Source organism: Callospermophilus lateralis (assembly GCF_048772815.1).
Source record: "Callospermophilus lateralis isolate mCalLat2 chromosome 11 unlocalized genomic scaffold, mCalLat2.hap1 SUPER_11_unloc_3, whole genome shotgun sequence".
NCBI lineage: Eukaryota > Metazoa > Chordata > Mammalia > Rodentia > Sciuridae > Callospermophilus > Callospermophilus lateralis.
Window position 1 is genome coordinate 2,109,642 of NW_027510155.1, and position 17,749 is coordinate 2,127,390.

Sequence of the window (17,749 nt, forward strand, 5' to 3'; positions counted from 1 at the left end):
CCACTTCCTGCTGGCCTAGGGCTAAGTGTGCACATAGTCTCCCAGGAGAGAAGAGCCCACAGGGCCATTCGCACAACCTGCCTCGTGCACTGCCTGAGTGGTAGAGTGTGCTAAAAGCCCAACTTGTGAAGGAGCAGCACTTTGGGTTGTCAGAAGGGTGTAGCACTGGTGAAAGCAGTGAGGCCAGCTAGCATGCCACAGCTCCCTGAGGAAAAGGAGACAAGTAGAACTGACTGCACAGGGGTAGGGGAGGGGGAGGGCATCGTGGTGTGGGGGGGCCTGGGCTGGGCCAGGTGATCTGTTTTGTCAAAGCATGAAGTTAGTCAAATTTGATCTTTTAATTTTTACATAGAGGTTAATTTTATGAATAACTCTATTCTTTCCTTTAGGAGAGTGTGTCTTGTGATGTTGATCCTCAGAGCTGAAACCATGAGTGAATTTAGGATTCATCATGATGTCAATGAGCTGCTCAGCTTGTTGCGTGTCCACAGTGGAGATGGAGCTGAGATCTATCTGCTGCAGAAGAACCAGACCCCGTATGTCACAACCACCGTCTCTGCCCACAACGCCAAGGTGAGCACTAGTCCTTGCTGCAGGGCCATGCACGTCAGGGTAGGTACTTGTTTCTGGCAGTTACAGCAGCTCCCATGAGGGAAGCCACAGTACTTGTTGAGTGCTTCCCATGGGCCAAGGACATGCTCCACTCTGCTGTTCTCCTGGCTCCTGGTAGCAGCTGCTGAAACTTCACATTGTGTAGATGAGTCACTGGAAGCCCAAGTGAGCTGGCTTTAACCCTGACGTAGGTGCTACCCTGCTGTTTCCCAGGGAGGGGCTCACAGAAGCTCGGACATTCCTACAGGTAAAGAGCTACCGCTGTAACACATTGAATTTTTTCAAGGTGTTTTCTCAGTCACATTACACATTATTTAAAAAGATTTTCAGTGAAAGATGGTTTTAAATTTGAAATCTGTTTCTAAAACACACTGTGAAGTTTCACTTTTTTGGATAAAAGTCAGGACAGTCAGACAAGCTAATAGGGTAGGGTGGAGGGAGACACGCAAACTTCTGTAGTCATCGTCAGCATACACAAGTCACTGGGTTAAATGTGTCCTAGAGCCATACATGGTAATAAATCCTATGGGGACTAGAGTTCAGAGTGTGAAATGAAAGTGTGAGCTACCAGGAAAAGGTAAGTGCTTATTATTTGCTCTTGTCTAAGAAGCAAAAAGTGAGAGAAACTGTAGAGGAATTGTGGATAGGTTTGATCAAAGGTTTAGGTCAATTTTCTTAGTTTTAGGTGTGTGATTATTTAGCCCATATAATTTAACTCTTTTTGGTCTTGTGCTTAATTTTCTTAAAAAATTTTCCAGCTGCTTAATTGCCATCAGATTACTCATGCTTGTGTTTTTGAGGTCAAAATTGCAGAATTTTCTCGTACTCCTGAAGATTTTCTAAAGAAATACGATGAGCTGAAGTCTAAAAATACAAGGAACCTTGACCCTCTGGTGTATTTGTTGTCAAAGAGAACAGAAGACAAAGAGGTAAATGCCCTGTGCATCCTCTGCTCCACCTGACAGGGTCTGTCAGGCGCACCCTTGAGTGTCTAGAGGAGTCTTATGTACCATGGTCACTCAGGGAACCCCTGTGCCAATGCAGGTAACGCCTCTTGTATTCTTCTTGTGCACCCTGTCCCTTCTCTTACTGACTTTTTCCTATCCCATGCCGGGAACACTTTGAGGGCATGTGGAGTGTGCTTGGTGAATCAGAATGAACAGTAACTCACAAGGGACATAGACCTGAGAAACTGGCACAGCACCCTGCAGTGGTGGGCTTTTGCTTTTTACCGTGTGTCGTGCTGGGCTCCTGCCTAGTACATGTACCGTGCATCAAGGTGACAAAGCTAGTGAGTGGTGTGCTAGGTTGCTGTGTGGAGGGGTGTGCCAGGGGCTCATAGACCAGTAGTGCCAGGATAGGTTAGAGGAGGTGGTTGCTGCTGCCCAGGAACCACAGGTGATGCGTAGAGAAGAACTTCTCCTTGGTGGCACAAGAAGGTATTGGCTCTTTAAAAAGGCTGTGAGATTCCTTCCTCTGACATTTGGGAGGTATGGTAAGTGATACCATGTAGCATGATCCTCTGGAGAGCAGAATGTGGCTGTTGGGCCATGGGAGTCTCCTGCCCTCCACAAGTGGTGTGTAGGTTAGGAAGGAAGGATGGGGTTTGCTCTGCCAGGGCAAGGGGGCACATGCTGGCCCAATGTGAATGCACAATTTTACATATTTTCAGACTCTGCAGTATTTGCAGCAGAATGCAAAAGAAAGAGCTGAGCTTGTAGCCACTGCTGCGGTCTCCAGCACTACCAGTTTCAGCGGCCCTGCAATGGCCTTCAAGATGTCCATGCAGGAGTTTGAAGAGCTGAGGAAGCAGCTGGGCAGTGTGACCACAGGCTCCACACTACAGCAGGTACAAGTCCACCATGGCTGCTAGGTGCCACGGTAGCAACAGCAGTGGGTGCCAGCTGGGCAGGCTTGTCTCTATTGTCTATTAAGAACAAATCCAATTTTAGAGAGGCTAAGACTGATCATGCCCTTCAGTCAGGAATTCTGGATCACAAGAGTGAAGAACGGTGGTGAGATTCTAGTAGGGGCCACCTGCCACAGACTCATGGAACATGGGTCACACTCTGATTTCCCTCCTGAAACCTATAGTGGTTCTGACTCTGCACCTCTCAGTCATCATGTGTCTGCCTGTGGTGGCTCTGATGCTGTTGTGTTCGTAGGTCATCTGGATTTTCTTCTCCTGAGCTTGCTGCTCTTGGCTTGATTGTCCTGCTCTGGTCTGTACTTGTGAGTCTCAGTCTCAGGTGTGTTTTTGATAGCTGATGCAGACCCTTCTCTGTGGCTCTGGACCACTCTTTAGAGCCACATTCTGCCATGTGTCATATAGCCTAGCACATGTGCTAAGGACAGAGCTGAGCTGTTGGCATGCCATGTCTGCCGATCGAGTGCGGAGCCTACGTTCTCGACCATACAGCCTTCACACTACTCTCCCCATGAGTACCTGTTGCTGGAACAAACCAAGTTGGTCCTTCTGCAGGCTGACTGGCCAAATATGAGCTGGCCACCCTCTGGTGTCCAGTCCTCTGGGAGGGTTGACCTTGATACTGCCTCTAGATCTGTCCTGGGGCCTTCCCCAGCATGCCCTTTGCTGGTGCCTCTTTGTCCAGCAAGTCCTGTTGGACTTAATCACTTCCAGGAAAAAGTGACTTGGGTTCTTCCCATGCAGAGGGTTCTGGTCTGAAACACAGGCTCCCCACGCTCACATTGCTGGTACTTCAGCCTCGGCCAAGGCCTGGGGAGAGGACTGGGTCTTTCCACCTCTTGTTCCCCAGGCTTTGCATCATGAGTGGCAGGTGGAAATATATCTTGTTTCCACATAATTAAGCTTTGTGTGTAAGTTTGTTCTTTCTCTGCCACAGATGGGTCATTTCCACAAATGTCTTGGTTCTCATTGCACTGATGTGTATCTTCTGTTTTTGTTTTTAAAATATTTTTGTTAGTCTCTGGAACTTACAAGAAAGATGCTTCAAGATAAGCAAAAAAAAAAAAATTCAGGCCAGCAGCTCCCTGTCTTCCCAGCTTGGGTGTATGAGAGACCAACTCTGGTCGGGGATTTCCTAACTGGCTCCAGCTTGAGCTCAGATGTGGCTTTACCCATAGGTATGTCATGTCTTCACCGTCTGATACCCGGGGATTTCACGATGAGTTGCTTGCACGGTGATGCTGGGCAGGGAAGGAGACCACAGGTGACATGCCTGTTCTCAGCATGCTGTTGTGGGCAGGCTGGCCATGCTCCACATTCTGTCCCTGCCCACAGCAGACACTGACTTGCTGGGGTCTTCACCTGGCTCATCTTGTGCCCTCTCACTAGAGTTGTGGGGCAGGCTGCAGCTGGCTCCTCCCAAGTGTGTGTCCTGGTGTCTGGAATGGTTTGTAATGACCTTGGGTTCTGCAATGGTGCTTGAGTTAGCACTGTTTTCTCCAAGGCCTTGAAAGTCCTGTGTCTGGTACATGGTGTGGTTGTTTCAGGACAGGCCGTTGGGGATCTGGAACTATGTACTGGCACACCACAGGTTGTATGCAGCAGTTCGTAAGTCCTTTTTCCGGACTGAGAAACGAGGCTACAAATCAAGAATGTAGCATAGCTGTAGCATCCTGCTCATTGGCTCGCAGTTGGATCAAGAGAAAGTGTGGAGTGGCACACCTGGCTCCATGCAGTGTCAGTGGGAAATCGCTCTTGCCTGCACAGGATGGTGGGTAAAGTCCAGCACTTTTCTCCTGTCCCCAGGCAAATGTGATCCTGTTGCAAGTCAGTGACAAGGTATAGAAAATGATCTATCTGTGTGTGTCTTTTCAGTTGTAACTTAAGCTGACAACGCACAGCTGAAATTCAGCTGGGGTCCTATTGAGTGGCCTCAACACAGGGCAGGCAGACTCATGGGCAGAACCAGGAGCTGTCCACTGGAGAGTCAGGAAGTGCTTGCTGTGGCCTAGACTCTGGAGTGGCACAATTCTTGCAAAATTGTGAAGCAATTAAAAAATAAGATTCCAGACCCCACAAGAACCTAACTGGAATCCTGGGCAGCCCTGGAGAGGCAGAGAAGAAGGCGTGAGACCTGAAGTCTGCTGTCCGTGCTGGCAAGGAGCATGAGAGATGGTTTTAGAACCTGTAGGGCATCTTATAAGAAAATGTATTTCCCCATTCTGGAAACGGCTGCACAAAGGAGGGAGATATTATGTGACAGGAATACTACACACTGACCCTGGGTATGTTGGTGAGTGGTTTGATGGAAGCCTGTGCAGCTGTGGGCAGGCCTTAGGGACCTGGGTCCCCATACTCTCAGGACACCCCACTTGTGGCTGTTCTGGAACCGACTGGCCTTGCCACATCATGCTGTCACCACCCCCAGGTGCCCTGTGTACAGATCTTTGCAGTGCCTTGAATCTTGTCACTCCATGTCAAGGAGTTGGCGAGGCCTTGGGCCACCATCCTCTGCTGAGGGTCACTGGAGCAACGGAGAGAAGTGGGACTTGAGATCGTGGGTCTGACTTGTGTCTGGCATTGCTGGAGAATGATCACAGATCACATTTTCACCCTGATTTTTGTATCTATCTTGTGGTCACCGGACACTGCCTTGCACAGCAGTGTGCAGGGCTAACAGAAATTTTGTCAAACCAAAGTTTGTCATTCAACATCTTCCTGAGCTGCCTCAGGTGCTGCAGGCACCGGCAGGCATCTCGGGATGGCAGGAGATGCTGGAGGGTAGCCTCAGTAGGTGTCCTCTGACTATCCTTACAGGTTCCTTGGATGGTCATAGGGAAACCTCACTGTGCCTGCACCATTTGGTCCTGTGTTCGAAACAGATAGTTTCTTGGAATTCAAGAAGATATTGTTTTAAAGGCCTTTCTTGTCTGTGCACAGCCTGGGCTTCTCAGTTGTGACTGTAGAGGCTGGTTACCTGGCTGCCCAGGGTCTCTGAGCTCCCCTTGCTAAGTGACAGGCAGCTAATACTGCATAGGATTTCATTTTCTTTTTCTTTTTCATACCAGGGATTGAACTCAGGAACATTTTACCACTGAGCCACATCCCCAGCCCTTTTTATTTTTTTATTTTGAGACAGAGTCTTGCTAAGTTGCTTAGGGCCTTGCCAAGTTGCTGAGGCTGTCTTTAAAATTGAGATCCTCCTGCATCAGCCTCCAAAGCTTCTGGGATTAAGGAGTATGTCACTGGGCTTGGCCTAGCATAGGTTTTCATTTGCTTGGCCTAAGGAGGACCCTGCAGTGTCCAGGCATATATCCTGCTAATGCCCGTGGTGCTACAGGGGGACCTGTCCAGGCTAGGGTAGTGGCTTGCTGATTGTGTCCATCAGTGTGTGGGGGGTTACCAAGAAGGGAACAGGCAAGAATGACTGGTCTTTGGGGAGGCTGGGCTCCCAGCATGTCTGTGTCCTGCAGGCACGCTGCCATTGGCCTCCCAGGAGTCAGCTGTGGTAGAGCACCTGCTCTACGTGCTGGTGGGTGTTGATGGTAGGTACATCACTGCCCAGCCCCTGGCTGGGAGACAGAACCGCACTTTCCTTGTGGACCCCAACCTGGACCTGTCCATCCGGGAGCTGGTGAACAGAATCCTCCCTGTGGCCGCCAGCTACTCCACCGTGACCAGGTGGGCTGGGCTTGAGAGTTTGCGACATGGGAAGGAGGTCAGGCCTGTTTGCTGCAGAAACACCTCCTCCCTTGCTCCTGGCATGTTGCAAGGGTCTGATAATCACCACTTGGCCTCCTCCCTCTTGGGACAGGTTCCTTTGGGGGTGAGGGCTTGAGTGTCATTTGCTTCCTGGATGAGGAGAGACTTAGAAGATCTGAAAATGTGAGTTTTGCCTTTTCAAGGATGTTTGATGCATTTTTCCTGTAGGTTCATTGAAGAAAAATCTTCCTTTGAATATGGGCAGGTGAACCATGCCCTGGCGGCTGCCATGAGAACCCTGGTAAAGGAGTACCTTATTCTAATCACTCAGCTGTAGCAGCTGCACAGGCAGGGCCTGTTGTCACTGCAGAAGCTCTGGTTCTACATCCAGCCAGCCATGTGCACTATGGACATCTTGGCCTCCCTTTGTATGTTCCTGCCTGATGGAGGGCAGCAGGTGGCAGGCTCCTGATAGCACATGTGGAGGGAGCCCAGGATGGGCAGGACACTCACTCAGGGTTGACTTTCTGGAGTATGGTCCTGAGGCAAAGCCTGTGGCTTGCCATGTTAGTGGTCTGCATGCGGAAGGCCCTATAAGCTTTCTTTGATGAGCTTTAGTTAACAGCTACAGCTTTACCATCTGGGCGTTCCCAGGGAGAAGCACTATCCAGCAAGGTTAGGGTGGACCAGGAGGCATTTCATAGGCAGTGAGCGTCTCTCCTTCTGCAGCCACCTAGGTGGATAGAGGGGAGTGCATGGGCAGGTCTACACTGAGCCTTCTGCATGACAGGACCTTTAACTATACGGGGGACAGCCAGGCGCAGGAGCTGTGCCTGTACCTGACCAAAGTGGATCTACAGGGGCATCATCCATGACCCTTACAGGTAGGGCTTCAGAAAGCAGCCATGCCTGCCTGCATCTCCCTGTGCAATCTGCTGCCACCCAGGGAGAATCTGGGATGGGATGTTGCTCTGCAGCTTTTTTCTGCTGAGTGAAGCTTTTGGGGTCACCTGGAGTCAGTCCACAGTCACCTTGATGTGGGGGCGTCTCCTCAGCATGATGCCTCCAAATTCATAGGACAAAAATGGGCCAGTTCCTTAGGGGTTCTGTGGTGTTGAGATGTGCTTGTCAAAACTTTTTGAAGTATATTTATGACATAGAATTGTGTTTCTTTTTCTTTTGATGCTCAAAACTGGGGCCTTCCATGTTGAGCACTCCCTCTTCTACGCAGCTACATCCCATTCCCTTTTCTTTGCTATTGTTGTGGTGGGCCTATCAAGGAACCCAGCTTCTACCTCGCTGTATGCAAGTGATGCTAGAGGCTCTGTGGAGGGTGTCTGGTTCCCCTTGGTGACACTGGGTGGCCTGTGCTAAGGGAAGGATAGATATGCAGTATCGGACCACCTGCCTCTGACCTAGGGTCATTGATTACTCCAAAGTGAGGTCGGAGGTTCATTTTAACTCACAGCTGAGAGGTAACTATGGCGAGTCACCTTGCCCTGGTAAGACCTCTCTGGAAGTGGCACTCCATGGTGGCCTGAGCATCTGTCTGTGGCTTCCAGTGAGTTCATGGTGGAAGAGCATGAACCTCGGAAGGAGAAGATTCAGGAAGACTACAACGACAAGTATTGGGACCAGCGATACACCATGGTGCAGCAGCAGATCCCATCCTTCCTGAAGAAGGTGGCTGGCAAGATCCTCAGCACAGGTGACTCCATGGTGTGGAGCTCTCAACCCAGGGGGCCTTCCCAGGGAGATTGTGGCCTCCTGCTATAGCACATCCCTACTGGGATGGTTGCAGCCTTCTAGCTCCAGTGCCCATGGGGTGATTTTGCCCAGGGGGTCTTCTTGTGTACCAGGCTGCTGGCCTCTGGTGGGTCCTGAACACTCAGGCAGTGGCCTTGTTTATTCCATGCCCTGACCAGGAAGCTGTCTCAATCCTTTACATCTTTGTTTTTTAACTTCTAAAATGTCACCACTATGGGAAAAACCATTGAGGATACACACGACCTTCATTTTAGTCAGTCCGAATGAGGTTAGGATCCGATTTAGGTGCTAGTGGCCCCCAGGACTGTGGTGTGTGGGTTCTGAAAGCTGAACTGGCACAGAAAGGGCCCAGTAGGTGATTTAGCACCCTGGTTCTCCTCAGGCCCATGTGAAGTTACTTCCACTCTCTTGATTGGAAAACCCCACGTGTGAGAAGCCTCTGCAGGCCAGGCGGGCTTTTGGCCCTGTCCACTGGTGTTGGTTGTCTTTCCAGCTAGAGTGGAGTGTGAACAAAAGTCTGCACTGTGCCCAGCCCTCTGCCCCATGCTTGTTGGGCTAATGAGGCTCTGGGCGGAGGTCGGTGTGGCAACTCCTCAACTTCACCTTCCTCTTATCAGGAAAGTACCTCAATGTGGTCAGAGAGTGTGGTCACGACGTCACCTGCCCCGTGGCCAAAGAGATCATCTACACACTCAAAGAGCGAGCATATGTGGAGCAGATTGAGAAGGCATTCAACTATGCCAGCAAGGTGCTGCTGGACTTCCTGTTGGAGGAGAAAGAGCTGGTGGCCCACCTGAGGTTGTGCTTTGCTCACCCTTCAGCACAGCAAGTAGGGTGCTCAGGGCCTGGGACTGAGGGTATCATGTTCCTCCTAATAGTTGTCTTTATCCCTGTAAGAGCTATCTGGCCGCCTGGGACCTGGCACCTGTGTCACCTGTTCTGTGGGCTGAGGTGGCCCTGTCTAGTGTAGGTCTCTTGAGTCCCAGGGTACTGTGCCCACAGAACTGTCTTGCCTGGTCCCACTGTGAGATGGCTGTGCTCCAGGGTGGCAGCCCTGAGCTGCATGCTCAGCACCTCCTCACCTCCTCCCTGGCACAGGTCTATCAAGCGCTACTTCCTGATGGACCAGGGCGACTTCTTTGTGCACTTCACGGACCTCACTGAGGAGGAGCTCAGAAAGCTGGTAGAGGACATCACGCCCACACACCTGGAGGTGCTGCTGGAGCTGGCCCTGCGCGTGAGCACTGCCAACACTGATCCCTTCAAGGACGACCTGAAGGTGGGTGCGTGGGGCTCCCAGCATAGCAGCCTGCTCCTGAGGTGCCTGAAGCGGGGTGGGCGGAGCCCCGCCCAGCATCTTCCAAGTTGGCCAGGGTTGTCACATGTCTGGGTGGCGCTCTGGTTTGCCAGCCCTCACTGCATGTCCAGGGATGCCTGTCAGTTGGTTCCTGCAGTGTGTTGGTTTGGTTCAGCATCAGGTAGTGCTGGCCTGCCAGGGTCATGTGCGCCTCCTCGTGATCTTGGGAGAGTTTGGGAGTGTGCTCTGTTTGAGGTTGGATGGGGTTTCCTTTCAGACCCTCCAGACCCCATCAAGCCACGTGCTGCTCCTGCCCGTCTCTGCTGGGCAGTTGTGTGCTGGTGTGCAGTGCAGGGGACTCTGCCCTCATTTCAGAGTTTAGTGATGAGTCCTCTTGTCTTTCTCAGTGTAGCTAAAATGTTGTCAATTTCATGGCTGTTTCAGGAGAACCTAGGCTTGTTAGTCTCCTCTGCTGTGCTCTGCTGTTTGCTTTCTTGCCTTTCTTTCTGCTGCTCGGGGTTTACTTCACTCTCCTCCTGGTATCCAGGGCCCTGGGGTGAGGGCACTGGTGTAGCCCTCTCCCCTCCTGGTGTCCCGGGCCATGGGGTCAGGGCCTGGTTTGAGGCACTCCTTTGTGAATGTTGTGAGAGCACTTTTTTACTGCCTCCTGTGAGTTCTGTGTATTGTGTGTCCATTCCTCTTAAGGTAGTTGTTAACGTCTCTTGAGATTTCTTCTTTGACCCATTGATTTGGTGTGTTAAATTTCCATATATTATAAACTTTCCCTTTTTCCCCGTTACTTATATTTAATTCTGGTCCATTGTACTTGGAGAATATACTTTGATCCCAGTTTTGTAAAAAATGTGACTTCTCTGGGGAATGTTAGTATGTAGCTCAGTGGTACTCCACTTACCTGGCAGATGTCAAGCTCTGTGTTTAATTCCTAGCACCACAAAAAACAAAAAAGACTTGCCCAGGCCTCACAGATACCTGGAGAAGGTCCACATGCCCTCTGGAGCAGTGTGCTGCTGCTGCTCTGTAGGTGTCAGGCTGCCCACTGTTCACGTGGGTCCTCTCCCGTCTTACCCTCTCACCTGGGTACTGGGTCTCCACTACTCTGATTGAACTTCATTTTCCCTCTAATTCTGCCCTTTCTTGCTTTGTGTGTTTTGGCACTTCTTAACTTAGGAGTGATTTCATGGGATAAATTCTAAGTAGTGACTCACTGGGTCAGTGCCTGTGCCCTGTGCACCTAGGCTGACCCCTTTGAGACTGAGTCTCAGTCCTTGTCTGAGGAGTTGAGGATGCCCATCGGATATCCCCATCTGCCCTCTGTGCTGCTGATGGGCAGGAGGGGCACTTGTGTGTTAAATCTGGTGGGCAACTAATCTGTTCATGGGTTGTGTTTCTTCTTCCTTTATTCTTTGCCCCCACTTATTCTTTTCCTTTGTTTTTTCTTGTGTCATTTTCATGATTTGTGGGAACTCTTGTCACACTGTTCTGCATGCAGTTGGCACTTAAGAAACGTTTGACTGAATCAATGTTGTGGACAGTACAATTTGTCTGTAGTTTCTATTCTTAAAATCTTACGGAGTTTTTGCAGTGCTGGGGACTGAGCACTGGGCCTTGTGCCTGCCTGTGAGGCAAGTGCACTACCACTGAGCCCCATAGCCTGTGATTATGGTCCTGTCTCCCACCACATAAGTTGTGGAAGAAAGGTGTCAACCTTCAGGAACTGTTTATCCAGTCTTCCTTGTGGTTTCTTCTTTATACCAGCAGCAGGAGGCATATAGAAAGTCATCTGCTTTTTTCTTTCTTTTCCTGTCTTATTGGGAGGTATAGTTTTTGTTTTTCTCTGCAGTGCTGGGGTTGGAACCAGGGCCACCTCACACCACTGAGCTGCATCCCTAGTGAGTTTTGAATTAGGATTGATGGGTAATTGTGTGGCCTTTCAAGCCAGCACCTAATATCAAGGGTCAGGATTTAGGAACCTAATTTGCTTCTCCAGGTCCTGATAGGCAGGACTGAGTGAAGGCCTGGAATGTCTCTGGTCTTTTCTTCTGAAAACTGGATGCTTTGTTTACTGCTTTTGCCCCCAGATTGACCTGATGCCTCATGACCTCATCACTCAGCTCTTGCGGGTTCTGGCCATCGAGACCAAGCAGGAAAAGGCAATGACCCATGCTGATCCCACTGAGCTCACACTGAGTGGCCTGGAGGCCTTCTCCTTTAACTATATCGTCAAGTGGCCCCTGTCACTGATCATCAACAGGTGAGGACCTGGCTGTCCATTCAGGCTGCAGGAAGCAAGAGCCTCCTCATGGGCCTCCTCACCTCTGGTGATGCCTGTCTGGGCACAGGCCTCCTGCTGACCCCTGCCTGGGCATCCTTCTTGCAGAAAGGCACTGACTCGCTACCAGATGCTCTTTAGGCACATGTTCTACTGTAAGCACGTGGAGCGGCAGCTGTGCAGTGTTTGGATCAGCAACAGGACGGCCAAGCAGTGCGCCCTGTATTCTGCAAAGTGGTACGTCCATCAGAGTCCTTCCTGTTCCCTCCAGGAGCGGTGGCTTTGCTTTTAGACCTTCACAGCCACAGCCTTCTCCTCAGTCCTTTGATGGCATGGTACCTGCCCACCTGGGTCTCTCTGCAGGACCCAAGCCCCTCCTGAGGGTGGGAGCCTTTGTCCCCTCTCCTGAGTGCACACAGCAGCAGTGTGTGGGAATTGCTCCACTCACAGGCCTTCTGTGCCCTGGTCTGTGGCAACAAGTCCTGTGTGGAGAAACAGTTGATGTAATATTTAAGAATTTGCCTCAATAAGACACAAAATATGGAGTCTTTGTAGTAGTTGTTCCCATGTTGGTCGCCTACCAGCCCTGTTGCCATAGATAACCAAAGAGGCTGTTCTCTGTGTCCACGGTGGGCTGCTTGACACATCCCTGCAAAGTCTGCTAGACGTGTTGCTTACCTGATAGCCTGATGCAGCCAGAGGTAGGAGCAGTGTCCCTAGGTGCAGCACTGAGGCGTCTGAGCTGTCAGCAGCATGCAGGAGCTGTGGCCATGAGAGTCCACTCTGCTGGTGGGCAGCATGTGGGACACAGTAGAGGCCCAGCTCTGCTGGCTCCCCTGCAACCAACCCTTGTTCCCTCAGTTTCGCGGGAGCCTTCACTCTGTGGCAGCGGATGCTCAACTTTGTTCAGAACATCCAGTACTACATGATGTTTGAAGTGATGGAGCCAACCTGGCACATCCTTGAGAAAAACCTCAAGTCCGTGAGTTTCAGCTCCTGAATCCTGGTGCTGGAAAGGCTCTCCTAGCCTGGGGTGTTGCACAGCAGCATCTCGGGAGCCACATGCTGGGGCTGCCGTGAGCATGTCCTGTTGGAGGGAGGAAGCAGAGAGCAGGCAGCAGCATCTCTCTGACACAATGACGCGAGGGAGATAGGAGGTGGCTGTGCGACAGGTACTTCCCTATATATCACAGGCCAGAGCTGTATTTAGCAATGTTTCTGAGGGTCAGGCTGGGTGCTACTGTGGCAGTGCTGAGCCTCAGCCCTTCACAGGCCTCCAACATCGACGATGTCCTTGGCCACCAACCGAGCTTCTTGGACACCTGCCTGAAGGACTGCATGCTGACTAATCCTGAGCTGCTGAAGGTCTTTTCCAAGCTCATGTCTGTGTGTGTCATGTTCACCAACTGCATGCAGGTAAGGTGGGGTGGATGGTTTGGGCCATTGTGGCATGCAGCCCTGCCCGTGCCATCTCCAGTGCTGGCAGAGCCGCTGGGTCTTCCCGACCAGTACATTGCTTCCTGAACATGGGCTTCCTTGGGGTCCTGCCCTGGTCCTTTTTGAATCCCTTTGTGTTTTTTATTAAACCTTGAATTTTTTGATGTGCCTAAGTATTCTTCAGGAACTTGTCGTAAGTACTTGCCCCCAAACAGTACAGAAAGCAAGTGTCAGTGGGCAGAAGGGGCAGCCTGGGGGCTGAAGACTGGGGAGCATGAGCATGCTCTGCAGACAGCACGTGGGGAGGGGTCAAGATCTGGGAGGTGGGAGACATACATGGTGGCAGGTTACAGGAGAATACATGTGGAGCCTATCCTTAGATACTTAGGAGCCATCTTGAGTTCCAGAGTAGGGAAACTCATGTACAGGTTTTGTTTTCAGAAAATCAGCTGCTGATCCCCAGGAGGTTGTGGCTTAGCTGATGCCCTCTTACCTGCACCCTTCCTTCCTACAGGCACCTGAGTGTCCGTACCTTCAGAATGGGCACAGCCCTCAGCTCCTGCAGAAACTCAAGTGTTTTCTGTAGAACATTACCGTTGGAGCTAACAAGCATTTTCTCTTGACCCTGCTCTAGAAATTTACACAGAGCATGAAACTGGATAGTGAGCTGGGCTGGCGGGCACTGGAATAGGGCACCATGCTGGGGCCACCCACAGAGTCTGAGCAGGCTGAGGAGCACCCCCGGAAGGAGACTGCCAAAAAGGTGCATAGCCTGAAGGCTTTTCTAGACCCAAGGAGTCACATACCCACTCTTGTGGTTGTCACCCCTGTGATGAGAAGACTCAGTTGGGTTCCACAGGGCCATAGGAGTTCCCATCCAGCCTTCTGGGCTCAGGGGTGTGGCCACCGTCACCTGTAGAACAACTGCATGGATGTGATGAGGGCCTGACACTGGTGGGAACTGTAGGTGGCCTGTCAGGTACCCAAGGTGAGAGGTGGGAGCAGGGCCCTCACACTGCAGCTAGCAGAGAGGAGGCAGGGCAGCATGTGGGGCCTGAGGCCAGGAAGGGTGGGAGACAGTTTGTCTTGCTTCTTGAGAAGTGACCAGGAGAAAGTGGCTGAGCTTGGAAGTCTAGAGTGAAAATGTAGGGTGTGCCACCTTTGGCTCTTAATTGTGTGAGGCCTACAAAAGTCCCAGCCCGCCGGGTGTTTGCTGTCTTACTGTGTGCCACGGCCTCAGGAATTTGTTGACATCCTAATTTCCTGTATTTTGTTGTGTGAAAATGTTCCAGTACTCCTTTTTTTTCTTTTAATTTAAAAAGGAGCAGGGAAGGAGAAAGAAGCAAATGCCCATGGGCTCAGTGCAGAGGCTGACTGCCAATTGGGCCGCAGGCACTCACTACCCTGGGCTATGTTTCTAGTGCCTGGCTGAGCACGTGGATGCCCTTCATCTGGTCTCTGGCTTTGAGACCACCATCAACAGCTTTGATAAGAACTTCTCCGCCCACCTGCTAGACCTGCTGGCCCGTCTGAGTGTCTACAGCACTAGCGACTGTGAGCATGGCATGGCCAGTGTCATTTCCAGGTCTGTTGCCACCTGCCAATGCCCCTTCCCCTGGACCCTTGCTCCCCCTCCCTTGGTAGGATGGTGGAAGGAAAAGGATCTATCTAGGGCTTCTTGAGCTGGAGGAAGTGGGAGGCCTTGAGAAAGGGTTCACAGCTTTCGCCAGGAGAGGGTGATGTCCCGCATGCCCTTGGGAATGTGCCCGCGTGGACAGTGGGACCACCTGGTGCACTGTGCCATTCAGCCATGTCCCAGTTCCTGAGTGGGGGCTTCTGAGGTGGCCCAGCACTCAGACTTGCTGCCAAGTTCCCATCCCTGGGGTCCCCTCAGGCTCCTGTGGCTAGGTGATGTGTCAGAGGCCAGGAGAGGAGTCTATGTGCTCCAGTGTCCTTACCCTCTAGGAGAAGGCTGCCAAGATGCCCGTCAGCACTGCTGTCTGCCTTTTGGTTCCTGTGTGTTTCAAGATCCCTTCTCAGATTTGCATAAAGAGCTGAGGCTTGTGCTGGGGGGCTTGCACAGGCAGGTAGCGCAAACACCCCTTGCCTTCAGCCAGGAGAGGGCCTTGAGTTGTGTCTAATTTGACCCCTACCTGTGTGGAGAAATGGTGCCACCAGCACTGCGTCCTTGCAGGTCCCTACAGCCATGCGTCTCAGTGGGGCTTTGCCCACCTCTCCATGAACCCTGGCTCTCTTTCCCTCCTCACAGGCTGGACTTTAACGGCTTCTACACGGAGCGCCTAGAGCACCTGTCTGCAGAGAGGAGCCAGAAGGCAGCCCCTCAAGTGCTCGTCCTGCGGGGACCCCCAGCACAAACACCCAGGGTGGCGGTCGCCACACAGTGAGCCCCTGGCTGCAGCTCAGAGGAAGGGCTGGGCCAGGTGTGCCATAGTGCAGATGGGCTTGGGTCTGAGCACCCCCTTCCTTGAGCACGTATTTTGCGGTTGTCCTACTTAGACACGTGTGTGGAGTGTGTCATTGCTGTAGAGTGCTGTCTGTATTGCTGTCTAGCTCAGGGCTCCTCGTTCTCCAGGTGCTGGGTGTCTTGATGGGCAAGCTGCCCAGAGCAGGGTGAGGTCTCCTGGACTTACCTGATTTATCTTCTAAAATCAGGCTTCACCTTTTTTGGTGTTTTTTGTCTCAAATAAAGACAAAGTAAAAACAAGGCATTTGATTATAAGATGTGGTATAGGTGTGTGGCGTGGTGGTGCACGCATGTAATCCCAGCAGTTCGGGTGGTTGAGGCAGGAGGATTGCAAGATCAAAGCCAGCCTCAGCAATGGTAAGATGCTAAGCAACTCATTAAGACCCTGTCTCTAAATAAAATACAAAATAGGGCCGGGGAAGTGGCTCAGTGGTTGAGTGCCCTTGAGTTCAATCCCTGCTATCCCCCAAAAAAACCATGGTGTAGGGGATGAGAGCTGCCTGCGGACTAGGGCTGCAGGTTCTCAGCACTGCTTGCTTCAGAAACTAGGGTGCAGCAGTGGACCTTGCTGTGAAGCCATTCCTCTGGTGCCCAGGCAGCTGCCTCCTCCCTGAGGTGCACCTCCTGAGGAGTGGTGCCGAGACCCTTCTCCTGTCCCCTGAGGGCTGGGTTCCCTCTGTTCATCAGATGCTGGCATTGCTCACTAAATGACTGACGTTCTGCAGTGGGCAGCCCAGCTGTGGCACTGCTTGGCCAGGGTAGCATGTTCTGGTCATGCCCAAGTCAAGCTGCCCTTCTGATGAATTTCATGTATATCATTTTTAAAATCCAGTTCGAGGGCTGGGGATGTGGCTCAAGCGGTAGCGCGCTCGCCTGGCATGCGTGCGGCCCGGGTTCGATCCTCAGCACCACATACAGACAAAGATGTTGTGTCCGCCAAATACTAAAAAATAAATATTAAAATTCTCTCTCCCTCTCTCTCCTCTCTCTCACTCTTTCTTAAAAAAAAATCCAGTTCCACACATCTGCCTAGTGGGCAGTGAGGAGGGGCCCAGGAGGAGTGGTAACCAGAGGCCTGTTTCTGGAGGCTTGGAGCCTCACAGAGGAGGTTTCCTGAGACAGGTTCCAGGGTGGGCAGCTGTGGTGGCTGCCTTGCAGAGGAGCATCTGCAGAGCCAGGGCTGCTTGGCTTCAGCCATCAACTGCTGCTTCCCATCTGCAGCATATGGAGGCACAGCTAAGAACACAACGTCCACATGCCACCCCTTTGCCACAGAGAAGTGCCAGGCGTGAGCAGAGGAACCTGTTGGCCTGTGTCCTGGCCCTTCCTGCTATTCCTCCAGGGTTTGCAGGGGGAGGGCGAAGCTCAGGGCTGTGGACTCTGGGCTCCCAGATCCTCCTGCTGGATTGAGTTGAAGTGGAATTGGGTCTGTCCTGTGGGATGAGGTTCTGTGGGTGTTGTTGGGCTGCCCTACTTGGCCCTGATTGTTGAGTGTTCATTACTGGTGCCATCTGCAGTGCTGCTTGGTTAGCTGAGGCTGCCCTGGCAGTGGTGTCTTGTCTATGCTCTAATGTGACTGGAGATGCGACACCTTGAACTTTTGCTGTCACATGACTTGCCATCAAGGAACATGGGGAAGAAGTGAAACTGGGTGTGGGTTTTTGGTTTTTTTTTTTTTTTTTTTTTTTTAATGTGGAACACTGTACCTCATGCCTCCTAGGCACGCATTCTAGCATTGAGCCCCATTCCCAGCTTTGGGATGGGCGTGCATAAGTCATTTGTGAGCTCAGGCGGAAGCCAGCCTTACCCAGCAGTCCCTCCCCTGCTCACAGTGGCCTGTGGACTCCTCTAGCACTGGCACCTGGGACTGATGCAGACAGCAGATGGCTTCCATCTGTGCTACCACTGCCTAGCTTCTGACTCTGCCATCATGCTGGGGCAAGGAGGTGACAGGTTCCCTCCTGCCCCTTTAAACTTAGCCTGAAATCTGTCACCTTTCCGTCTCCAGCCTACTGTAGCCATCTCCATGTCTCCCTGTCTGGCCCCTGATCCTCCCCTGCATCACAAGGGAGGCTGAGCTGCTGGGCTCTGCTGAGGACCCTTAGGTTGCCCCTGGCTGGAGTGAGTCTGGGAAGGCTGTGAGGTTGGCCTGCACCTGCACCCCAAAGCCTGGCCAAAAGTGGGGGATGTTGCTGCAAAGGACAAAGGAGGACCCACATGGATCAGGCTCTG

The 17,749-nt window shown here is 51.8% G+C and overlaps 1 pseudogene; it reads left to right on the forward strand.

The window, feature by feature from the left end:
* The first annotated feature begins 429 nt into the window (after positions 1 to 429).
* On the forward strand, positions 430 to 15,437 carry LOC143637804 (gamma-tubulin complex component 2-like; annotated as a pseudogene).
* Positions 15,438 to 17,749: the final 2,312 nt, after the last annotated feature.